At 44.3% G+C, this 24,971-nt stretch overlaps 1 non-coding gene across 1 annotated transcript; it reads left to right on the top strand.

Moving 5' to 3' along the window:
- Positions 1–1,476: 1,476 nt before the first annotated feature.
- Positions 1,477–1,551, top strand: Trnas-cga (transfer RNA serine (anticodon CGA)). The gene has a single exon. It is a non-coding gene; the product is annotated as a tRNA-Ser (tRNA).
- The last annotated feature ends 23,420 nt before the right edge of the window (positions 1,552–24,971 follow it).

Here is a 24,971-nt window from a genome sequence, read left to right as displayed (position 1 = left end):
CCTAAATGGCAGCTGCATTGCAGATAACAGACACTTACACGAACAACGTTTTCTGCTACTGCGTACATTTTGGTAAGTGTTATGAATGTAATTGCCAGAATCGCAAAACTATACAATCAGCATGCAATGTTTCACCTAATATTCAACAAAAATAATTTGACGCTAAATCACAGTAAGACTCAGTTTTTACAGTTTCTAACTCAAAATTCAACGAGAACCGATATTTTGATCAGACAGAATGGGCATATTATAAGCGAGACGGAACAGTTCAAGTTCCTAGGCGTTCGGATAGATAGTAAGCTGTTGTGGAAAGCCCGTGTCCAGGATCTTGTTCAGAAACTAAATGCTGCTTTATTTACCATTAGAACAGTATCTGAAATAAGTGACAGTTCAACACGAAAAGTAGTCTACTTCGCATATTTTCATACGCTTATGTCATATGATATTATTTTTTTGGGTAATTGATCTGCTTCAAAAAGGGTATTTTTGGCTCAAAAACGGGCTGTTCGAGTTATCTATGGTGCAAGTTCGAGAACCTCTTGTCGACCCCTATTCAATAGTCTGGGAATTCTGACATTGCCCTCACAGTATATATTTTCTTTAATGTCGTTTGTTGTTAGCAATATTAGCTTATTCCCAAGAGTTAGCACCATTCACTCAGTTAATATTAGGCAGAAATCAAATCTGCATGGGGAATGCACTTCCTTGACTCTTGTGCAGAAAGGAGTGCAGTATTCTGCTGCATCCATTTTCAATAAGCTACCACAAGAACCCAAAAATCTTAGCAGTAGCCCAAACGCTTTTAAGTCTAAACTGGAGAGTTTCCCCATGGCTCACTCCTATTCTGTCGAGCAGCTCCTGGAAGAGCTGAAAAATTAAGCAAATTCCAGTGTTACATTGTTGATGTTCTTTACTTAAACTTACGAATTGTCGCCTGAATATGCTACTTAGATTTCATTTTATCTGATTCTACTATCGTGTTATAATTCCATGTATTGACTCGTTCCATGACCATGGAGACTTCTCCTTAATTTGATCCCACGGAATAATAAATAAAGGGAACACTTAAACGAGCACGTTGAAGAAACAATTAGTTTGTTTGGACAAGGCACAGACCTTTCGAAACACCAGCCACATTTATTTTAAGCTCGTTTATTCAACAGGTACCATTAGCGGAATGAGATTTTCACTCTGCAGCGGAGTGTGCGCTGATATGAAACTTCCTGGCAGATTAAAACTGTTTGCCGGAGTGAGGCTCGAACTCGGGACCTTTGCCTTTCTCGGGCACACTCAGCTGCAGAGTGAAAATCAAATTCTGGAAACATCCCCCAGGCTGTGGCTAAGCCATGTCTCCGCTGTATCCTTTCTTCCAGTAGTGCTAGTTCTGCAAGGTTCGCAGGAGAGCTTCTGTAAAGTTTGGAAGGTAGGAGACGAGGTACTGGCAGAAGTAAAGCTGTGAGTAGCGGGCGTGAGTCGTGCTTGGGTAGCTCAGTTGGTAGAGCGCTTGCCCGCGAAAGGCAAAGGTCCCGAGTTCGAGTCTCGGTCCGGCACACAGTTTTAATCTGCCAGGAAGTTTCGTACCATTAGCGGTTTCCAATCGTTACAACTCATCTTCAGACGGCTTCCATTAGAGCATGTAGTGCGCTTTTTATTGAATAGTTGTCATAAAATGTAAATAATACATCATTATAAGCACGCCACACAGATGGTTGCGTTACAGATTTGCATTGGAATGTGACTTGCGTGAAATGTCGGTCTGGAGTATTTGTTCTCATAGTTTTAGTCCAACAAATGATGCTCGTTGTTTTCACCACATTCTTGTCGTTGCACACACTAATTTGTATCATCCAGCACTTTACATTTGTTACACAATACACGTATTCTGTAACAAATGTGAAACTACGAACATCATTTGTTGGTCGAAAACTATGAAAACAAATACTCCAGACCGGCATTTCACGTAAGTCTGTCACGCAAACCTGTAACGCAAACAGCTGTGTGGCGTGCTTATAATTACGTATTATTTATATTTTAGGACAACCAATCAATAAAAAACGTACCAAATGTTCTAATGAAGGCATGAATGATTCGAAACCAGTAACGTTACCTTTTGAATAAAGGAACTTAAATTTGTGGCTAGTTGTTGTCTCAACACCATTAACATTTATTTTCCAAATAACAGCCACGGTCTCCAACCATGTCACCACATGACAAAATAGCATTTCGAAACATTTCTTTTTATTTGGTCTACGAAAGATGAATTCCAAAAGTGAGCTTTCAGATGTCATGAAATGCAGTACAAAAGAAGCAGGCTGAAATTTGAAAAAAATTCAGTTCACCGCCGTTATCGATAAATGCCGAAAAAATGGTAAGTTAATGCAAATGAGTACGAGAAAGTATCATGTAATGTTCGAATTAGGTATCAGTATTTTGCTGCTTGACACAGTTACGCAGATTAAATTTCGAAGTATAGAGTTGCAAAGCGATATGACATGGAACAAACACGACCGAGATCCGTAGTAGGGAAAGCGAATAGGGAGAATTTTAGGAAAGCGAGGCTCATCAATGAAGGAGACCAATTTTCGAGCACGGCGCGACTGTTTGGTGTCCTCACCAGCTGATATCAAAAGTAGACATCGAAGCCATTCAAAGGCGTGCAGCTAGATTTCTTACCGGTACGCCGGATCAACACGCAAGCTTAATGAACTCAAATGCTTATGCCTGGGGTGGGGGGTGTTCAATGATGTTCTGATACACTAATGAGAAATGTTATAGAACCGATATTTGCGACAATCTCCGATCCTACTGTCATCAACACGAGTTAAGGACCGCGAAAACAAGAGAAATCAAGAGTCGTACGGAAGCATATGGCCCCTCGCTATATTTGAGTGGAACAGGAAAAGGTACCCCTCCGCCATACACCATATGGTGGCTTGCGGACTATGTATGTAGATGCCGATGAAGCTACTTTTAGTAAATAATTCTTTGTTGATGACTTGTTTAGAGAGGACGCACCATTTTCATGTGCACGTAAAAAAGGTTATATAAAAACACGTTGATAGAAGAGGTTAACGCGTAAAACGTAATACCTAAGTTGAAAGTTGACTTGGTCAAGAAAACTCTACACCAAAAGCTTAAGCAATGAGGTCTCCAGATCACGTAACAACATATGGGTGTCACAGCTTTAGTTAAGTACCGCACGTGAATGCTGCTTCCTAGCGAAACAAGTTGTCAATGAAGCGTCATTAACTACATTAGATTAATATTTGTTCCATACATCAAGTACAACACTTTGTGGTGATGTAGAACAAAAGGTTTCTTTACACGACATAATTAAATTTTTAATTAATGTAAAATTACTAATTTATACATAAAAATTAACGTATCGAGTGAAAGGAGCTGTCATTTAGAAATTCTTTCAGTTTGTTTTTAAATGCGGGTTGACTATGTGTCAGACACTTTATGCTATTTGGTAAGTGACCAAAGACTTTTTTTGTGGCACCTTAATACACCACCTTTCTGCTAAAAAGGACTAACCCTGATTAGTGAGCATCAGAACATTGATATTGCTTTTGAATTGGGATGGGTTATTAATAACAAGTTTAGCGGCTTCTGGTGCTAACGTGTAATTTGTCGGTAAAAATTACGAATTAAGTGTGCGCTTACATTTTTCGAATTTTGTGTACGATACGTGGATACAAAGTCCATCCGCTGAATTTACTTCGCAATTTATGTTTTTTACGAATAACTTGCGTCAAATATCGCGCTAATGTAAACATCAGCCTACGTTACACACATCAGTCTGTTAGCAAAACTATCTGCCATTCACATCCGTTGGCTTTGCTGACTAGGAAACAAATTATCACCTTCCAGTCTAACCTAGACCTCGGCTTGCGCCAGTGATCACATCTGTCACAACAAACAAGGTTTCAGGTGCAGTGGGAGGGTTACCTGTATCACACGCCTTCAAATATATTAGTCATCGAGCACGTTTTACAAAACCGATATTTTCAATCGAAAGCACTGGTAAGGTGTCGAAACGGACAATACGCAATGGATTTGTCTGCAAAAGAGTGACATGTGGAACACCAACCTGTAACTTAGTTCGTCGTCGTAGTTTCTGTCCTTTGCTGCTGTTTTTGTTGTCGTCGTCCTCCCACGCAGACGGTCAGCTTGGAGTCGGCAGGCCGGTCGCCGAAAACGGGCGGAACCGGTTTCGCAGCCTGTGACGTCACGAGCGGCCCTAACGGTATCTGTAGTACAGCAGGGCGAGAGGCAAAACACACGTAGCGCGCGCGCGCGCACACACACACTATTACTACTGCCGCCGCTACTGTTCGGGTAGCCAGCTGCGCATTACCACTTCTTGCGCAAACTGTCTCTATTGCTGCACTGCGGAACTGAACCGTGGAAGTGTGCAAGTGTTCCAGCTGCCAAGCCGTCTTTCGTAACACAGGTGGCAACAAAACACCGGAGCGAGACAAGGAAGAGGGAGAGTGAAGGGAAAAGGGGCGGGGTGGGGAGTAAAAAAAAAAAAATGAAGCGAGCTGGGTCTGGTTCGCTCCAGTTGTGTGCCTCTAGGCCGCAGGTGTCTGTCACTTTGCCGCCTGGCGTGCTGTCGCGCGGTGTCCCCTCGGTCCTCACCCCCCACACATGTTCCCGAGACAGCTCGCACGCACACACACACGCAGGTCGCGCAGTCTCACCTACGCAGCGCGGTGGCGGCGGCAGCAGTAGCAGAGCTGACGGCAGCAGGGCATGACCCGCCTAGCACGAGCGCGCAGGAGCGACTGACTGGCCCGGCCACGGCCCGGCTCGCGCCCGGTCGATAGCGCTGCGCTCGGCCAGGGGGGGAAGCGGAGTCGCGCGAGCGGCAGCGGGCGTCCGCCTGCGGAGCACCCGCGTACGCAGCACCCCCGCGGCCGCTACGGCGCGAGCCCGTTGGCTGGCACGGCAGCAGCGGCGGCCGGTGGTGGGGGGTCCGGTGGCCGGCGGGGTGGGGGGATATGCAGAGGTGAGGCCCTCGCCGAGCTCACTGTTGATTCCCAGCCAGGGGGCCGGGGGGATGGGGGCTGGGTGGCGCGCGGATGCGAACCCGGGACCGCGTGCTCAGCGTGCCCACCAGCACCGGCTCGTAGCTAACAAGGAGACGGCACGACCCTGGGGTCCGAGATTTGTCCGAAATTTTGTGTGGTGAAAGAGGACCCCTCACACCTCACGTGGTTAAGGGGCTCCGGAACGCCCTATACTTGCAATGTTAAAATAACGCTTATAAATTACATCTTTCCTCACAAAGTACTTGAGGTAGGAGGTTGAACTTTTTACAGATTATTTATTGGAATATGGGCTACAACTTAACACAGAGATTTTACAAAATTTAATTCAGTTATTAAAGATGACTTTTTTTCAATTGTAATGAAAATTCACAACATTTTTTTTGCAATTTTTTATTTATATATTCAAAAATATACAGTTTTTTGGAAAAAGGCTGTGTTAAATTATGCAGAAGGTACTGTGTAACATTTACTGAGAGTTTGAAACAAATATGTTTGGAAGATCCTTAGAAAACATGTAATTAGTATGAGAAAATAAAAGTTTTGGGAATCGAGCGACAAAGATTGGATTAACTTTTTAGTGCATTCCAGGTCCATAGGATGGATTATCTTCATCCTCTGCAAACTCCTCCTCCAGCTTCCTCTTGTTCCTCCTCCTGTTTGCTCTTGCTTGTATTTCTAGACTCTTTACAGCCCTGTCTGCAGCCCGAAGGCGTTTCTTGTCTAAAGCAAGCATCGCTCGTTGTTGTGTTCGTAGATTTTGCTACCATTTTCTTCAGTTGCAGTTGCTGCAACACTGTTCCAAAAGGTGGTCATGTATGAACACTTATCACATTTCAGTTGTATTTCACTAGCAAGTCCTACGTGCTTTACTATGGAGAGTTCCAGACCAACTTCACTACAATGAATACATCTTACACAGTTTGAAAAAATTCCTTTGAGAACCGACATATCAAATATTTCATTCACATCCGATTCGCCCATAAAACATTCATAGTTTTCACTCATTGAACCAAGCTTCTTCTGTGAAGTATTTTCTTTCCCACTTTGACTGCTATGGGCAGGTGTACTTGAGAGGTTAGGTTCACTCACTTGGTTATCGTCTTTATTGTTTACAGTAATAACACATACCTTTGGCTTTCCAACATTTCTCCTTTTCTTAAAAGCCTTCAGAGGATTTCTAATAACTTTACTTTTACTCATTATTATACTTCAACAAAACAGAGATTCAAGAAACAGAATTAATTACGAATATTTTCGAGATAACGACAGAGTAAATAAACATGAAACAATCGACAATCACACCAGCGATATATATTGAACCATCACAGGTTAGCCACAACACATACTTTATCTCACATCACTAAAATGTACCTGATGAACACGGACGTTAATAATAACACCATTTGACAGCAGTTTAACAGCGCCACAGTGGGTCACGCCCATGTAGAACACATTTCAAAAAAAAAATTTAAACATAGTTGTAGTCTTGGGAATTGAAGAAATTATATATCTATTAAAAGGTAATAGTCTGCAGATTCAGAAAACGCAAAAAAGTAAAAATTGAACTTTTCATGATTTTGAGCCTTTCCGGAGCCCCTTAAAACATTAGGACGCACTACTAGGAAAATCCCGAGAAAAATCGATCCGAAGTTTCTTAGGTGCCTTATGAGTATAAAATGTTAATTCATTGCTGAGCCGCCGTCTGGCCTACACGGTTAGCAGTCGGACCCTTACGCCAGAGGTCTCGGCTTCGATTCCTCCTCTGGCACTTTTTTTTTTCTTCTGTTGCTTGCAAAATTGCAGAGCATTGTTACAGGAGAATCGTGAAATTAATTCCCGGGAAGACTGTATAAAAATTCATTCTACAATTCACCATCAGTTATGGTCACCAATATTCCGAGACATGATTCAATATGCCTGGTTTGGCTCAAAATTATCAGAAACTCGAAACATTTTCGTAAATGTTAATGGAGCATATTTTTGTACAGATTTATTGCAAACGCCCTGTGGTTCTAAAAAATCCGCTTTTATATGTTGCGCAAGACGTCGCAAAAATTATTGCTTTGTTTTTACGATAATTACCACTGCGGTTATTGCTTATAATTATTATATGTACAAAAATTGAATGTTTCCCGGTCGAATTTGTTATTCTGACTAAAAACCCAATGATTCTTCTCATATACTTTACAGTGAATAATGGAAAACCCACCGCCATGAATTGTGTCGTTGGCCAAAAAGAAAATAATTTTTATTCAATAATGTAACTAATTTGTTAAAGATAATGTAGGTTTGGGAAACTTACTGAATAATTGGTGGACTAACAAAAGAAAATGAAACAGAAGAAAAAAAAAGTGCCAGAAGAGGAATAGAACCCGAGACCTCTGGCGTAAGACTCCAAGCCCTAAATACCTAGCTCAAACGGCGGCTCGCCAGTGTACTAACATTTTATACTCATAAGGCACCTAAGAAACTTTGGATCGATTGTTATCGGGATTTTCCGGGTAGTGCGTCCTAAGATTTTAACCACGTGAGGTGTTAGGGGTCCTCTTTCACCACACAAAATTTCGGACAAATCCCGGACCCCACGGTCGTGCCGTCTCCTTGTAAGATCAGCGGGGGTGCTGTTCTAAAATATTTTTAATCCTCTTCAGGCGAGATCCACAAATGTGTAACGCTTATAATACGTTGCTGTATCAGCATAGCCAGAAGCATTTTCTCGGAGTCGCCGTGCGCAGCGCATTCGTAACGCTTCACGCTGAAATATCGAATGTTATGCTGCACTGTGAGGATTTCAACTACTTAAACAGTTACATCTTGGGAGTTCTGTATCGCGTGGGCGCGTGTATTTCAGATGTTGGTATCTATTACTACTGATCTTATAAAAAATATATAAATGAAAGAGGAAGCCGTCTGGTAGTATTATGCTCAGAGCATAACTTAATCATAGCTAACACTTGCTTCAAGAATCACGAAAGAAGGTTGTATACACGGAAGAATCCCGGAGATGCTAGAAGGTATCAGATAGATTATATAATGGTAAGACAGAGATTTAAGAACCAGGTTTTAAATTGCAAGACTTTTCCAGGGGCAGATGTCGACTCTGACCACAATCTATTGGTTATGAACTGTAGATCAAAACTGAACAAACTGCCAAAAGGTCGGAATATAAGGAGATGGGAGCTGGATAAATTGACTAAACCGGAGGTTGTACAGAGTTTCAGGGAGAGCATGAGGGAACAATTGACAGGAATGGGGGAAAGAAATACAGTAGAAGAATAGGTAGCTCTGAGGGATGAAGTAGTTAAGGCAGCAGAGCATCAAGTAGGTAAAAAGACGAGGGCTAGTAGAAATACTTGGGTAACAGAAGAAATATTCAATTCAATTGATGAAAGCAGAAAATATAAAAATGCAGTAAATGAAGCTGGCAAAAAGGAATACAAACGTCTCAAAAATGAGATCGACAGGAAGTGCAAAATGGCTCAGCAGGGATGGCTAGAGCATAAATGTACGGATGTAGAGCCTTATCTGACTAGGGGTAAGATAGATACTGCCTAGAGGAAAATTAAAGAGACCTTTCGAGAAAAGAGAACCACTTTTATGAATATCAAGAGCTCAGATGGAAACCCAGTTCTAAGCAATGAAGGGAAAGCAGAAAGGTAGGAGGAGTATATAGAGGGTGTATACAAGGGCGATGTACTTGAAGACAATATTATGGAAATGGAAGAGGATGTAGATGAGTATGAAATGGGAGATCCGATACTGCGTGAAGAGTTTGACAGAGCACTGAAAGACCTGAGTCGAAACAAGGCCCCGAGAGTAGACAACATTCCATTAGAACTACTGACGGCCTTGGGAGAGCCAGTCCTGACAAAACCCTACCATCTGCTGAGCAAGATATATGAAACAGGCGAAATACCCTTACACTTCAAGAAGAATATAACAATTCCGATCCCAAAGAAATCAGGCGTTGAGAGATGTGAAAATTACCGAACTATCAGTTTAATAAGTCACAGCTGCAAAATACTAACGCGAATTTTTTACAGACGAATGGAAAAACTGGTAGAAGCCGACCTCGGGGAAGATCAGTTTGGATTCCGTAGAAATACTGGAACACGTGAGGCCATACTGACCCTACGACTTATCTTAGAAGAAAGATTAAGGAACGACAAACCTACGTTTCTAGCATTTGTAGACTTAGAGAAAGCTTTTGACAATGTTAACTGGAATACTCTCTTTCAAATTCTAAAGGTGGCAGGGGTAAAATACAGGGAGCGAAAGGCTATTTACAATTTGTACAGAAACCAGATGGCAGTTACAAGAGTCGAGGGGCATGAAAGGGAAGCAGTGGTTGGGAAGGGAGTGAGACAGGGTTGTAGCCTCTGCCCGATGTTGTTAAATCTGTATATAGAGCAAGCAGTAAAAAGTTTGGAGTAGGTATTAAAATCCATGGAGAAGAAATAAAAACTTTGAGGTTCGTCGATGACATTTTAATTGTGTCAGAGATAGCAAAGGACTTGGAAGAGCAGTTGAACGGAATGGACAGTGTCTTGAAAGGAAGACATAAGATGAACATCAACAAAAGCAAAACGAGGATAACGGAATGTAGTCGAATTATATCAGGTGATGCTGCGGGAATTAGATTAGGAAATGACACACTTAAAGTAGTAAAGGAGTTTTGCTATTTGGGGAACAAAATAACTGATGACGGTCGAAGTAGAGAGGATATAAAATGTAGACTGGCAATGGCAAGGAAAGCGTTTCTGAAGAAGAGAAATTTGTTAACATCGAGTATAGATTTAAGTGTGAGGAAGTCGTTTCTGAAAGTATTTGCATGGAGTGAAGCCATGTATGGAAGTGAAACGTGGACGATAAATAGCTTTGACAAGAAGAGAATAGCTTTCCAGATGTGGTGCTACAGAAGAATGCTGAAGATTAGATGAGTAGATCATATAACTAATGAGGAGGTATTGATTAGAATTGCGGAGAAGCTGCGGAGAATCTGCATAGCGAGAAGCATTTTCTCGGAGTCACCGTGCGCAGCGGATTCGTAACGCTTCATACTATAAGATCGGATGTTATGCTGCACTGTGAGGATTTTTCAACTACTTAAACAGTTTCATCTTGGGCGTTTTGTATCGCGCTGGCGCGTGTATTTCGGATGTTGATATATATTATTACTGATCTTTTTTTTTCAGTACTGTCGTCGGCTTTTTTTTCACTTCTGTGATCTGATGGTAGTAAATCCATGGCTACTGCAGAGAAGGGACTGCGACCAACACCGACTCAAAGGAAGGCCTCGGCGCTTGTTCGTGACGTCACGTCAGCTAGGCACGGCGAACGCCACGTCTGTTGCAGGCGTACTCATAAAGGCGGTGTCTCCCTCCCAGACACAGGAAAATGTGAAACTATTGGCGGTAGTTTACCGACACACATTGTTCTGAGAGATTTCTGCAAGCAATTAATTGTGCAGTTCATTACACTTTTTAACAAGTAGTGTACACCTGAACTTAAATTTCCGCCTGTTTTAAGGGTTGACATACAAAAACAACTTCATGGTCCAGCAGCAACAGAATTCGTGCTTCTTTACCCTATTTGTATTTCAGAGGAAGTTACGTTTGTATTGGGTTGTTTTACAAGAAACTGTGAACATATTGGTGCTCTTCTTTAGGTATCTCGGTTGACTATGGGGCGAGGAGCACTGAATGTTGATGAAATATCTCGCGATTGTACACGTTGGGGGAGGGGGTGGGGGACAGGAGAAGAGGCAAAAGAGAGATACTTGTTTTATCAAATAAAATTTTTTTATCTTACAAAGTTTCTCCTTTCAGTTGCAAGAGAGGAATATTTATCTTTTCTAATGTGCATGTTTAAAAAAGTTTAAGCTCAGCAGTATTTTCGATGTATGAAACTATTTTGTTTCCTGTTTAGAATTCCTTTCGTTGAAAACGACTGTAATCTAATGACTGGCAACAGTTGGACATTTGCACATGTGAATTGGTTCACATTTCCAGTGACGATGTGAAACGAAAATAAATATATAAAAGAAACGAGTTCATTGTAAGGGGGTTGGGGTAAGTTTCGATAACAAAATGGATGAAGTAAATATGGTTACTTGAATGTAAAATTTCCGAAGCTTGCGATGGGGCAAAGCATCTTCTCATATTGATCTACGTTTGTTTCGGCAGGATTCAGTAACACAGAACTATGATCTTCATTTGTAGCTTTACGATAGTAAGAAAATTTTTCATCTAAATAAAACTGCAGGATCCAAAACTATACCGAACGTTTTGTCCGAAAATAAGAGATTCATAGTGATAAGCACGCCCAGGCGTTTCTGCCTGCAACAGACGTGGCGTTCGCCGTGCCTAGCTGACGTGACGTCACCAACAAGCGCCGAGGCCTTCCTTCGAGTCGGTGTTGGGTGGGACCCTCTTGGTCTACCCAGTAATAAGCACAGGCCACTTTGTCAGGTCTAAGCTGAATCAGACGATGCCCTGTGCAAAATGAACAAGAGGGAAAGGCCTTCTTGAAATAGATGCTGAAAATGTAAAGAAGTAGCAAAAAGGGAATGCGTGAAAGGCTGTTCCCCAAAAGGTTGTTCGTCAGGACAATGTTGGACATTGGCGAATAGTGTCGGCGAAGACAGATAGGATGCAAGATGCCAAACTGCAAATGTGCAAGAGGCGTAATGATAATTTGCGCATCGAGAAGAAACGGCCCTGGTTGCTGGACTTCCACTGAGAATAAAAACTATGAGGGTCAAAAGTTCAGAAACATTTTCACACGTCAGAAAAGCGTATATTTTTTTTTAATCATAATCCAAAATTCAGTTTATCTGTCTCCTTAACTGCCTAATGTAAGAAACATGTAATGCTACAAAATATATTGCATAAACATGACTGAATGTATTTTTTATCAGTAAATGTATATTTTGGGCCGTTACGTAACACAAATATAGCATTTAGAACTTTTTGTCCTTATTGCTTCATAATTCTTTCCATAGAGCGTTAACCTTTGTTTTACAATAGTACAAAAGGAAACAAACACAAATAAAAAAGTACTTAGGAGAAGACAAGTTCCCTAGTCGGGATCGCTACGAAAAAATTTATTGTACATAATGGGTCTCGGTAAAATTAAATTACTATCTTCAGATTGTAAGTAGGCTGTTTATGTTTTCTTATTGGCAACGTTACGTAGCGCTCTGTATGAAAATGGCTAAAAATGGTTCAAATGGCTCTGAGCACTATGGGACTCAACTGCTGTGGTCATCAGTCCCCTAGAACTTAGAACTACTTAAACCTAACTAACCTAAGGAAATCACACACATCCATGCCCGAGGCAGGATTCGAATCTGCGACCGTAGCAGTCGCGCGGTTCCAGACTGTAGCGCCTAGAACCGCTCGGCCACACCAGCCGGCTGTATGAAAATCACTGGCTGTGCTGTGTGCAGTCTGTGGCTACCATATGAAACGTCCCCTTTGAACAATTGTATAAGACTGTGCTTAAACTGACACACAATATTTTTAGCGCAACGCAATCTGACTTTCCCTACAAAAGAATGGCCCTGACTAACATTAACCTATACGTTTCACAAATCACTTACCTCACAAAAATCTTCGTCACTCGAACTACAGCAATACAGCGAGCGCCAATACTGCCAGCTAAATAAAACATTCTAACTACTGAAGGCACTAACTACTGATAGGCATAGTTAGCAAATGAAACATTTTGATAGAGAACGAACAATGTATTTACCTTAATAGTCATAATATATATAGCAGTTCATGACATCCAGTCTTACAAATTTCAAAACTCCGCCATCTCTCTCCCCACATCCACCACTGCTGGCGGCTCACCTGCAACTGCGCAACGCTACGCGCTGTTCACATCCAGCTGCCCAACACTACAATGGCAGACAACAATGCAAACTAGCCACAGACTGCACACAGCACAGCCAGTGATTTTCATACAGAGCGCTACGTAACGTTGCGAATAAGAAAACATAAACAGCCTACTTACAAGATCTTCATAAAAGTTGTTAAAACAGACAGTGAGAAAAGCAGACAGAAGACTCACATTCATGGGAAGAATCTTAAGGAAATGTAACTCATCCACGAAGGAAGTGGCTTAAAGGCGCTTGTCCGCCCGATTCCTGAGTGTTGTTCACCTACCTGGGATCCCTATCACGTGGGACTGATAGAGGAGACGGAGAAGATCCAACGGAGAGCGGCGCGTTTCGTCACGGGATCGTTTGGCTGGCGAGAGATGCTAAACAAACTCCACTGGCACACGTTACAAGAGAGGAGTTGTGCATCACGGAGAGGTTTAGAGCTGATGTTCCGGGACAGCACTTTTCAGGAGGAGTCGGACAACGTATTGCCTCCCCCCCCTCCCCCCTCCCTCCAAACACACACATACGTCACGCGTATTGACCACGAGGAGAAAATTCGAGAAATTAGAGCCAATACAGAGGCTCACCGACAATCATTCTTCCCACGCAATAGTGGAACAGAGTTGGACGGAATCAGATAGTGGTACAGAAAATACCCTCCGCCACACACCACTAGGTGAGTTGCGGAGTGTGATGTTGATGTAGATGCAGATGTAGAGCTCACTGCACCTCTGCAATGTGTCTGTTCAGATATAGAAATTTGCAGCTTTAGCATAGCATAGACAGAGCAGTACTGCAACGCGTTATGCCGGCCGAAGTGGCCAGGCGGTTCTGGCCGCTGCAGTCCGGAACCGCGAGACCGCTGCGGTCGCAGGTTCGAATCCTGCCTCGGGCATGGGTGTGTGTGATGTCCTTAGGTTTAATTAGTTCTAAGTTCTAGGCGACTGATGACCTCAGAAGTTAAGTCGCATAGTGCTCAGATCCATTTGTTTCTAGGGGACTAATGACCTAAGCAGTTGAGTCCCATAGTGCTCAGAGCCATTTGAACCATCTTGCAACGCGTTATCCAGATATCCGCGGAATACAGGTAAGGATTACAGATTTTTTAAATTTATTTTATATTCAGTCAGGGCCAACGTATGTCATTCAGAGACAGTTACATCTTCTACTCTTAGTTCTGGGATCTGAGATCAGCTTTTGCAAGACTGATTATCGCAGGTCTTATGATGTCAAAGTTTCACTATTCAGGCAGTTTATACTGTTCAAAATTCTTGCAGTCAGATTGCTAGCTTTTACAGTATGAAAGACTTCCCTTTAGATTACGACAATTAATTATTATTACAGTGCAGTTTTGCCTTCACATTACGGCAGTACAAGTTTCATTACGACAGTTCATTTATTACACACACCAAAAAGAGTTTTGCGTCGCCCCGGTTCCCAGAACTCCTGAAGATGGACGTTGAATGTGGATATTGTATCACAGACGGACTCCCTTTGACTGTTCAGAGATGTCACTAAACCAGTCCAAAGATGTAAACAACGATACATGAGCAGCGCCTATTAGACGGAGGGGGTCCGACAGCCGATCAGTTCCAATCGTTCCACCAGGAAGGAGGTACACGGCAAGTGTTGTATGTAGCTCAACCGTGCCGCGGTTCGATCGCATTGTTACGAGGTGCATTCAAGTTCTAAGGCCTCCGATTTTTTTTCTCCAGACTGGAAAGAGATAGAAACATGTGCATTGTTTTAAAATGAGGCCGCGTTCATTGTCAATACGTCCCAGAGATGGCAGCACCGTACGGCAGATGGAATTTTACCGCCAGCGGCGAGAATGAGAACTGTTTTAAATGAAATGGCGACTTTTCCTTACTTGAACAGCGTGCATTCATTCGTTTTCTGGATTTGCGTGGTGTGAAACCAATTGAAATTCATCGACAGTTCAAGGAGACACGTGGTGACGGAGTTATGGATGTGTCGAAAGTCCGTTCGTGGGTGCGACAGTTTAATGAAGGCAGAACATCGTGTGACAACAAACCGAAACAACCTCTGGCTCGCACGAGCCGGTCTGACGACACGATCGAGAAAGTGCAGAGAATTGTTTAGGGGGATCGCCGAATGACTGTTGAACAGATCGCCTCGAGAGTTGGCATTTCTGTGGGTTCTGTGCACACAATCCTGCACGACGACCTGAAAATGCGAAAAGTGTCATCCAGGTGGGTGCCACGAATGCTGACGGACGACCACACGGCTGCCCGTGTGGCACGTTGCCGAGCAATGTTGACGCGCAACGACAGCACGAATGGGACTTTCTTTTCGTCGGCTGTGACAATGGATGAGATGTGGATGCTATTTTTCAATCCAGAAACAAAGCTCCAGTCAGCTCAATGGAAGCACACAGATTCACCGCCACCAAAAAATTTCGGGTAACCGCCAGTGCTGAAAAAATGATGGTGTCCATGTTCTGGGACAGAGAGGGCGAATCCTCACCCATTGCGCTCCAAAGGACGTAGACGGTAACAGGTGCATCCTACGAAAATGTTTTGAGGAACAAATTCGTTCCTGCACTGCAACAAAAACGTCCGGGAAGGGCTGCGCGTGTGCTGTTTCACCGAGACAACGCACCCGCACATCGAGCTAATGTTATGCAACAGTTTCTTGGTGATAACAACTTTGAAGTGATTCCTCGTGCTCCCTACTCACCTGACCTGGCTCCTAGTGACTTTTGGCTTTTTCCAACAACGAAAGACACTCTCTGTGGCCGCACATTCACCAGCCGTGCTGCTATTGCCTCAGCGATTTTCCAGTGGTCAAAACAGACTCCTAAAGAAGCCTTCGCCGCTGCCATGGAATCGTGGCGTCAGCGTTCTGAAAAATGTGTACGTCTGCAGGGCGATTACGTCGAGAAGTAACGCCAGTTTCATCGATTTCGGGTGAGTAGTTAATTAGAAAAAAAATCGGAGGCCTTAGAGCTTGAATGCACCTCGTACTTTGTGCCAGGAAGGGCTCTCAACAAGGGAAGTGTCCAGGCGTCTCGGAGTGAACCAAAGCGATGTTGTTCGGACGTGGAGGAGACACAGAGAGACAGGAACTGTCGATGACATGCCTCGCTCAGGCCGCCCGAGGGCTACTACTGCAGTGGGTGACCGCTAACTACGGATTATGGCTCGGAGGAACCCTGACAGCAACGCCACCTTGTTGAATGATGCTTTTCGAGCAGCCACAGGACGCCGTGTTACGACTCAAACTGTGATGTAGACGTGGCGGCGACCTACTGAAGAAGGGTAATGTTGAGCACACCCATCCAGGGGGTTGCCAGGCGTTTTCCGGGATCTGCCGAGCGGCGGGGGAAAGATGAGTGGATTCGAAGCGAAGACGCGACACGAAGCGACGCGGGCCTTACGTAACGCGCTTGCAACACGCGGGAAACGGAGACCATTATGCATGCGGGCCGCTCTTGCCGCGTGCACGGGCGGCTTCCGGCCTCTGGAGGAGCACGCGAACGTCTCAGAGACGTGAATCACCGGCGCACCCAGTTGGTATCTCGGTCGCGTATTCGCGATTGGCGCGTGCGAACAGCTACTGTCTACAAAACAAAACCTCCGTCTCCGCGATGGGTAACGCTTCTCTCGCGCCGTCTTCCACTGCACGCTTGCCATTTGTGGGCCGAAAAGATTTACCACTGGTAGGAAGTTCTGCCGCGAATGGCTTTGCCGCAGTGGTAACACCGTTTCCCGTCACATCACCGAAGTTAAGCGCTGTCGGGCTGGGCTAGCACCGGGAGGGGTGACCACGCCGTCTGCCGAGCGCTCAAAGTTACTAACAACGGAACCTCCCAATCGCACCCCCCTCAGATTTAGTTATAAGTTGGCACAGTGGACAGGCCTTGAAAAACTGGACACAGATCAATCGAGAAAACAGGAAGAAGTTGTGTGGAACTATGAAAAAAAATAAGCAAAATATACAAACTGAGTAGTCCATGCGTAACATACGCAACATCAAGATCGGTCTGCGCTCAGGAGCGCCGTGGTCCCGTGGTTAGCGAGAGCAGCTGCGGAACGAGAGGTCCTGGGTTCAAGTCTTCCCTCGAGTGAAAAGTTTAATTTTTTTTTATTTACAGACAATTATCACAGTTCAGACACTCACTCATAATGAACTTCGCTCTCCAAAATTCCAGGACATGTTGAGATTTGCTTGGACATATGCAGCATTTGACGGTCTACACACGGATAAATTTGAAAACGTTAAAAACATATCTTCTGACAGAGCACAGGGAAAACTGTGCGACTGTGAAACTGTTGCATTCATTCGTTGCAGTTAATGTGACAAACTCTTATGTTTTCGTTACTTTTTTGGGAGTGATTATCACATCCACAAGAAAACCTAAATCGGGCAAGGTAGAAGAATCTTTTTACCCATTCGCCAAGTGTACAAGTTACGTGGGTCGACAACATATTCCTGTCATGCGACGCACATGCCGTATAGAATATATCAGACGCGTTTTCCTGTGGAGGAATCGGTTGACCTATGACCTTGCGATCAAATGTTTTCGGTTCCCATTAGAGAGGCACGTCCTTTCGTCTACTAATCGCACGGTTTTGCGGTGCGGTCGCAAAACACAGACACCAAACTTATTACACCGAACAAAGACGTCAATAAACGAACGGACAGATCATAACTTTGCGTAAATAAAGAAGGTAAACTTTTCAGTCGAGGGAAGACTTGAGCCGAGGACCTCTCGTTCCGCATCTGCTCTCGCTAACCACGGGACCACGGCACTCCTGAGCTCACACTGTCCTTGATGTTGCCTATCTTCGCATGGACTACTCAGTTTGTATATTTTGCTTATTTGTATCATAGTTCCACACAACTTCTTCCTGTTTTCTCGACTGATCTGTGTTCAGTTTTTCAAGGCCTATCCACTGTGCCAACTTATAACTAAATCTGAGGGGGGTGCGATGGGGTGGTTCCCTTGTTAGAAGCCACATCAGTCAAACACATCAGTAACAGCTTGCACTGTACGTGCTTGAGCATTGTCCAGCAAAATGAGGGTCAGGTCCTGCAGAAAGCGTCATCACTTCTGTCTGTAAGATGGTCGTACTTTGTGTTCCAAAAATGAACAGCACAGAGACAGAATTCGTGACACTTTCTGCAGGAGCTGACCATCATTTTTGCAGGACAATGCTCAAGCACGTACAGTGCAAGCTGTTACTGATTTGTTTCATTGATGGGGCAGCTAAGTGCTATACCGCCTACTTCACTCCCCTGACTTAGGCCCTCGTGACTTCAACTCGATTTCTGAACTGAAGGAAACACTTCGCGGCATTCGCTTCACAACTGCTACTATTCGTTGGGCAATAAACCGCGCCGCTCGAACTGTCAACACAACTGGCACCGCTAAGAGTGTCCTACGACCTCCACATCGCTGGCAACGGGTTATACACAACGCTGGTGACTACTCTCAATGTCAGTAAAACTTTGAAACACGTATCTATTTTGTGCGAGCTGTAAATGAATAGTTGCCACTATTAAAGTTCCAACCCTCGCAATAAAGTCGGGCGGTGATCTCTCTGCTCTGCCATTTGCTGGTATAGTGACGTCAGCGTGGAAGCAGGCGCTCACAAGCGAACGACAGGAAATGCGCGTTTACTTTGTTTTTTGATAAAAGATGTTGTTTATACCAGAATTTAGATGTCTAAACTGCTTTTCTGCTGCTAAAAATATTACGTAAATTACATTGTATCGTAGGTTATGCCGTACGCGTCGGTAAAATATCAGATCACAACCAAACCACCACACACCTGAAATGCTAAACGTTGACTCAAATAACTCGCAAGCAATTCATGTAATCGCATTGAAATAAATCCTCCAAACCGCATACCTGCCGTACATTACGATTATATAAATACACTACTGGCTGTTAAAATTGCTACACCACGAAGATGACGTGCTACAGACGCGAAATTTAACCGACAGGAAGAAGATGCTGTGCATATGCAAATGATTAGCTTTTCAAAGCATTCACACAAAGTTGGCGCCGGTGGCGACACCCAAAACGTGCTGACACGAGCAAAGTTTCCAACCGATTTCTCATACACAAACAGCAGTTGACCGGCGTTGCCTGGTGAAATGTTGTTGTGATGCCTCGTGTAAGGAGGAGAAATGCCCGACTCTGATAAAGGTCGGATTGTAGCCTATCGCGGTTGCGGTTTATCGTATCGCGACATTGCTGCCCGCGTCGGTCGAGGTCCAATGACTGTTAGCAGAATATGGAATCGGTGGGTTCAGGAGGGTAATGCGGAACGCCGTGCTGGATCCCAACGGCCTCGTATCACTAGCAGTCGAGATGACAGGCATCTTATCCGCACGGCTGTAACGGATCGTGCAGCCACGTCTCGATCCCTGAGTCGACAGATGGGGACGTTTGCAAGACGACAACCATCTGCACGAACAGTTCGACGACGTTTGCAGCAGCACGGACTATCAGCTCTGAGACCGTGGCTGCGGTTACCTATGACGCTGCATCACAGACAGGAGCGCCTGCGATGGTGTACTCGACGACGAACCTGGGTGCACGAATGGCGAAATGTCACTTTATCGGATGAATCCAGGTTCTGTTTACAACATCATGATGGTCGCATCCATGTTTGGCGACATCGTGGTGAACGCACATTGGAAGCGTGTATTCGTCATCGCCATACTGGCGTGTCACCCGGCGTGATGGTATGGTGTGCCATCGGTTACACGTCTCGGTCACGTCTTGTTCGCATTGACGGCACTTTGGACAGTGGACGTTACATTTCAGATGTGTTACGACCCGTGGCTCTACCCTTCATTCGATCCCTTCGAAACCCTACATTTCAGCAGGATAATGCACGACCACATGTTGCAGGTCCTGTACGTGCCTTTCTGGATACACAAAATGTTCGACTGCTGCCCTGGCCAGCACATTCTCCAGATCTCTCACCAACTGAAAACGTCTGGTCAATGGTGGACGAGCAACTGGCTCGTCACAATACGCCAGTCACTACTCTTGATGAACTGTGGTATCGTGTTGAAGCTGCACGGGCAGCTGTACCTGTACACGCCATCCAAGCTCTGTTTGACTCTATGCCCAGGCGTATGGAGGCCATTATTACGGCCAGAGGTGGTTGTTCTGGGTACTGATTTCTCGGGATCTATGCACCCAAATTGCGTGAAAATGTAATCACATGTCAGTTCTAGAATAATATATTCGTCCAATGAATACTCGTTTATCATCTACATTTCTTCTTGGTGTAGCAATTTTAACGGCCAGTAGTGTATAACATTTCCGCCTTTATATCACGCAGAGTAATCGTTTTGCAAATGTTCTCATTACCCGATCGAACCCTTTTCGAGTTATTTAATAAACTTTTTATTTGAATGGGTGAAAGTATTTTTCCCAAGAGACGAGTAACTTTGTTAGACACAAAAACCCCCTTCGTCGTCGTGTTCTTGACAGCTGACTCCGAAGATCTGTCACGCTCTCGAATTTGGACACACTTGTTTGTAAGAGCCGCTGTAGCATTCATCGAAGAAAAAGACTGCCCCAGAAGAATGATTATCATCTGTAATTGTGCCCTTGTTAAGATGTTCCTTATCTGGTGACAGCTTTTCCAGAGTCTCGAAAGACCTTTTATATAGATCTCGTTTTGTTACAGCGATCGCTTCTGTCTTCTGTTGCACGTGACGCATTGAAAATCGCACTGCTGCGCGGCGAAATGGACGTCGGAACTGCATCTGGCTTGAGCACTCTCAGACTGCAAATCCCTCACGTAACCTGCTTCTGCGAAATGGCGAGAGCATATTCGTACATCCTCAGCGTTTGCACTGCCTTTCCTACAACATTTAGTTTTTGTAATGTTTCACTGCGCGGGAAACTGTGATACATTACGTCAGTTTCCTTTGTGTCCTGGCTGTAGCAAAAATAGCCCGCAATAGCACAGGCTGACACTGTAAAAATTAATTTCCACACTCACTTGTACATTCAGCACTGAGTATTTGAGTGGACGAACCATAAACCACGCCGCTGGTGAATGCAGTGTTGATCCCCCTGTCCATTGTTCGCTAACTATTTAAGTTCTGAATCAAATCTCTACGCAGTAACAGCAAAAACATGAACACTCCCGAATCCGTTGAAGTTTCCACTGTCGACTGTGTACTTCTGAGGGAAGAACACGATCAAAGTACTCCACACAAATACAGCAAAAATGATTACACGTAACGCGAACTAATGTATTGTTTCGTGCGGCTGCTTTCGTTCTGACGTCACGCTGACAACTGGGAAAATGCGTTACTTTCTGCGCATTGCTCACTGTGCCTCCTCCCCCCCCCCCCCCCTTCCGAGCTCTGTTGGCAAGTGGAGTACACTCAGCACTTGCGAGGCAAACTCAGGAGATATTACATCGAGGAGTAGCGGCTCTCGTCTCGTAAACTGACATACGGCCGGGAGAGCGGTGTGCTGACCACATAAATGACCTTGTGGATGACATCTGAACTTCACTGAGGCTTTTTGCGGATGATGCTGTGGTATACCGAGAGGTCGCAACAACGGAAAATTCTACTGAAATGCAGGAGGATCTGCAGCGAATTGACGCATGGTGCAGGGAATGGCAATTGAGTCTCCATGTAGACAAGTGTAATGTGCTGTGAATACATAGAAAGAAAGATCCCTTATCATTTAGCTACAATATAGCAGGTCAGCAACTGGAAGCAGTTAATTGGATAAATTATCTGGGAGTATGCATTTGGAGTGATTTAAAATGGAATGATCATATAAAGTTGATCGTCGGTAAAGCAGACGCCAGACAGATTCATTGAAAGAATCCTAAGGAAATGCAATCCGAAAACAAAGGAAGTAGGTTACAGTACGCTTGTTCGCCCACTGCACGAATACTGCTCAGCAGTGTGGGATCCGTACCAGATAGCGTTGATAGAAGAGATAGAGAAGATCCAACGGAGAGCAGCGCGCTTCGTTACAGGATCATTTAGTAATCGCGAAAGCGTTACGGAGATGATAGATAAACTCCAGTGGAAGACTCTGCCGGAGGGACGCACAGTAGCTCGGTACGAGCTTTTGTTGAAGTTTCGAGAACATAGCTTCACCGAGGAGTCGAGCAGCATATTGCTCCCTCCTACGTAGATCTCGCGAAGAGACCGTGAGGATAAAATCAGAGAGATTAGAGCCCACACAGAGGCATACCGACAATCCTTCTTTCCACGAACAATACGAGACTGGAATACAATGGAGAACCGATAGATGTACTCAAGGAACCCTCCGCCACACATCATCAGGTAGCTTGCGGAGTATGGATGTAGATGTAGATGTAGATGCCCCTGCATATCCGCATCCAGTAACTCCTGTGGCCTGAGGATGACACGGCGGCCGGTCGGTGCCGTTGGGCCTTCATGGCCAGGTGGGGTTTAGTTTTTAGGAAGTTCTGTCGCTTCTGAAAGACTGGTATCGTCTTTGAATGATAATGTTTCCGATGAAAGAAGTCGCCTTAAAGATCAACACATTATACACACATCAGAAGAAGTTTTGCATCACCCCGGTTGCCAGAACTACACAAGATAGACGTTGACTGTGGATATTGTACCACGGACACAGTGCCTTTAACTGTTCAGAGATGTCACCAAACCTGTCCGAAGATGTAAACAACCGTGCATGAGCAGCGCCTATTAGACGGAGGGGGTCCGACAGCCGATCAGTTCCAGTCATTCCACCAGGAAGGAGGTACACGGCTCGTGTTGCCTGTAGTGCAACTGTGCCTAGACGGTCAATACCGCAGTTTGATCGTGTCAGCATGACAAGGGAACTGTCTAAGCATCTCGGAGTGAACCAAAGCGCTGTTGTTCGGACATGGAGGAGACACAGAGAGACAGGAACTGTCGATGACATGCCTCGCTCCGGCCGCCCGAAAGCTACTACTGCAGTGGATGACCGCTGACTACGGATTATGGCTCGGAGGAGTCCTGACAGCAACGCCACCAAGTTGAATAATGATTTTGGTGCAGCGACAGGAGGTCGTGTTACGATTCAAACTGTACGGAATAGGCTGCGTGACGCGCAACTTCACTCCCGACGTCCACGGCGAGGTCCATCTTTGCAACCACGACACCGTGCAGCGCGGTACAGATGGGCCCAACAACATGCCAAATGGAACGCTCAGGATTGGCATCACGTTCTCTGCACCGTCGAGTGTCGCACATGCCTTCATCCAGACAATCGTCGGAGACGTGTCTGGAGGCAACCCGGTCAGGCTGAACGCCAAAGACACACTGTCCAGCGAGTGCAGCAAGGCGGAGGTTCCCTGCTGTTTTGGGGTGGCATCATGTGGAGCCGACGTACGCCGCTGGTGGTCACGGAAGGCGCCGTAACGGCTGTACGATACGTGAAGGCCGTCCTCCGACCGACAGTGCAACCGTATCGGCAGCATGTTGGTGAGGCATTCGTCTTCGTGGACGGCAATTCGCGCCCACGTCGTGCACATCTTGTCACATGCTAGCAGCGACATAATTGTCTCAGCAATTCTGCACCAATTCTTGAGAAATTTCTGTCGTCATTGTTATTAAAACAGCACCGACCGCTATTCCCATTTTCTATAATAACGCAATATTTCAAAGCAATGCAAATTTTACGAACAGAAATTATTCGTTCTTTCAAAAAGGGTTATTTGAAAACGAAGAGCTGAGGCTAATCGATATTCCGTTTTTTTTTTTTTACCTGGATATTCGTAAAAAGAAATAAACGTTTCCCATAACCGAGACAAAATCCACCGAAACATATTAAAGTGGGAGGACAAATAAATAGAGGTCGTCAAAGAATTCAAATATATTAACAGAATCTTCCGTCGGTTCTTGGTAGAACAACATTATTATAATAAATGAAAAGCACCAGTTTGCTATTGTTCTACAATATTTGTAGAACAAAAGCAAACTGGTGAATCCAAATATCTTGGAGAATGTAACAGTTGGAACGCCCTCGTGAAAAAAAAAAAAAAACAGTAGAATCTAAAAGAAGTAAAGTTGAAGTGGGCTTTCAGCTCACCAAAATCACATATAACACAAAAAGTCCCTCTCGTGGAGTGCAGAAGGAAGACAGTACAACACAGTAAGCAAACGGGAAGTCGAAAGATTGTCACCAACCACGGCACAGCTGAAAAGTTGGAGATCAAAATAAGGAAGATACGAAAAAAAACAAAAAAAACTTCGTCCCAGGTTCCACAACAACAAACCAATTCACATCAAAAATGAAACCCTGTATCAAACTGCCGGAAAAGAAGAATTGATTTTTATGAACACATCCACAGAATGAACCCAAATACTCGTAGATTAACAAAAAAAATTCTGACTATTTCTGCAACAAAAATAAAAAAAGCAAAACTAGTTCAAGGAAACGGAGAACGACTTAAGACAACTCTAAACTACACAAAATGTACACATAGATAAAAGTGCAAAAAAAAAAAAAAAAAAAAAAAAAAAAAAAAAAAAAAAAAAAAGAGCACAAGAAAGAGAGGTTCCGAGTCAAAATGAAAACCAAACGAACAGTCGAAATCTCTGAAGAAGTAAGTAAAGCGCGAAAAGAAAGAATGAAATAATATTGGGCTAACAGAAAGGCACAGAACATTAAAAATTGATTGATTTGACGTATCCCAAAACAACGTGAAACGAAAGAAGGAAAACCGGAGACCAAACAAATACCGCAAAATAGCGGTTATTCAGAGCGAAAATACCGGCCCGTTTTTCCCATCTCTGTTTTAACAGCCGGTTTTAAGTGGAGATGAGAGAACCAGTATAAACGAAAACACCCGCCTCCAGCGATAAAAGCCACCGCCAACGTAACATAGATGTCGCACCCCATTGGCCGCGTTTTTTTCCCCACTAAGCGAAACTTTGGCGCGTCCCGATTTCTGCCTCTCACGCTCGGCAAATGCTCGGCGGCGTTGTGACGTCACAAAACTGTTCCAGCATCTGATACTAAAATGTATCAAGGGGGTCTGCAG

Source organism: Schistocerca serialis, chromosome 11 (genome assembly GCF_023864345.2).
Source record: "Schistocerca serialis cubense isolate TAMUIC-IGC-003099 chromosome 11, iqSchSeri2.2, whole genome shotgun sequence".
Lineage (NCBI taxonomy): Eukaryota > Metazoa > Arthropoda > Insecta > Orthoptera > Acrididae > Schistocerca > Schistocerca serialis.
Note: the sequence above shows the minus strand (reverse complement) of the source record. Positions and strands in the feature narration are given on the sequence as shown.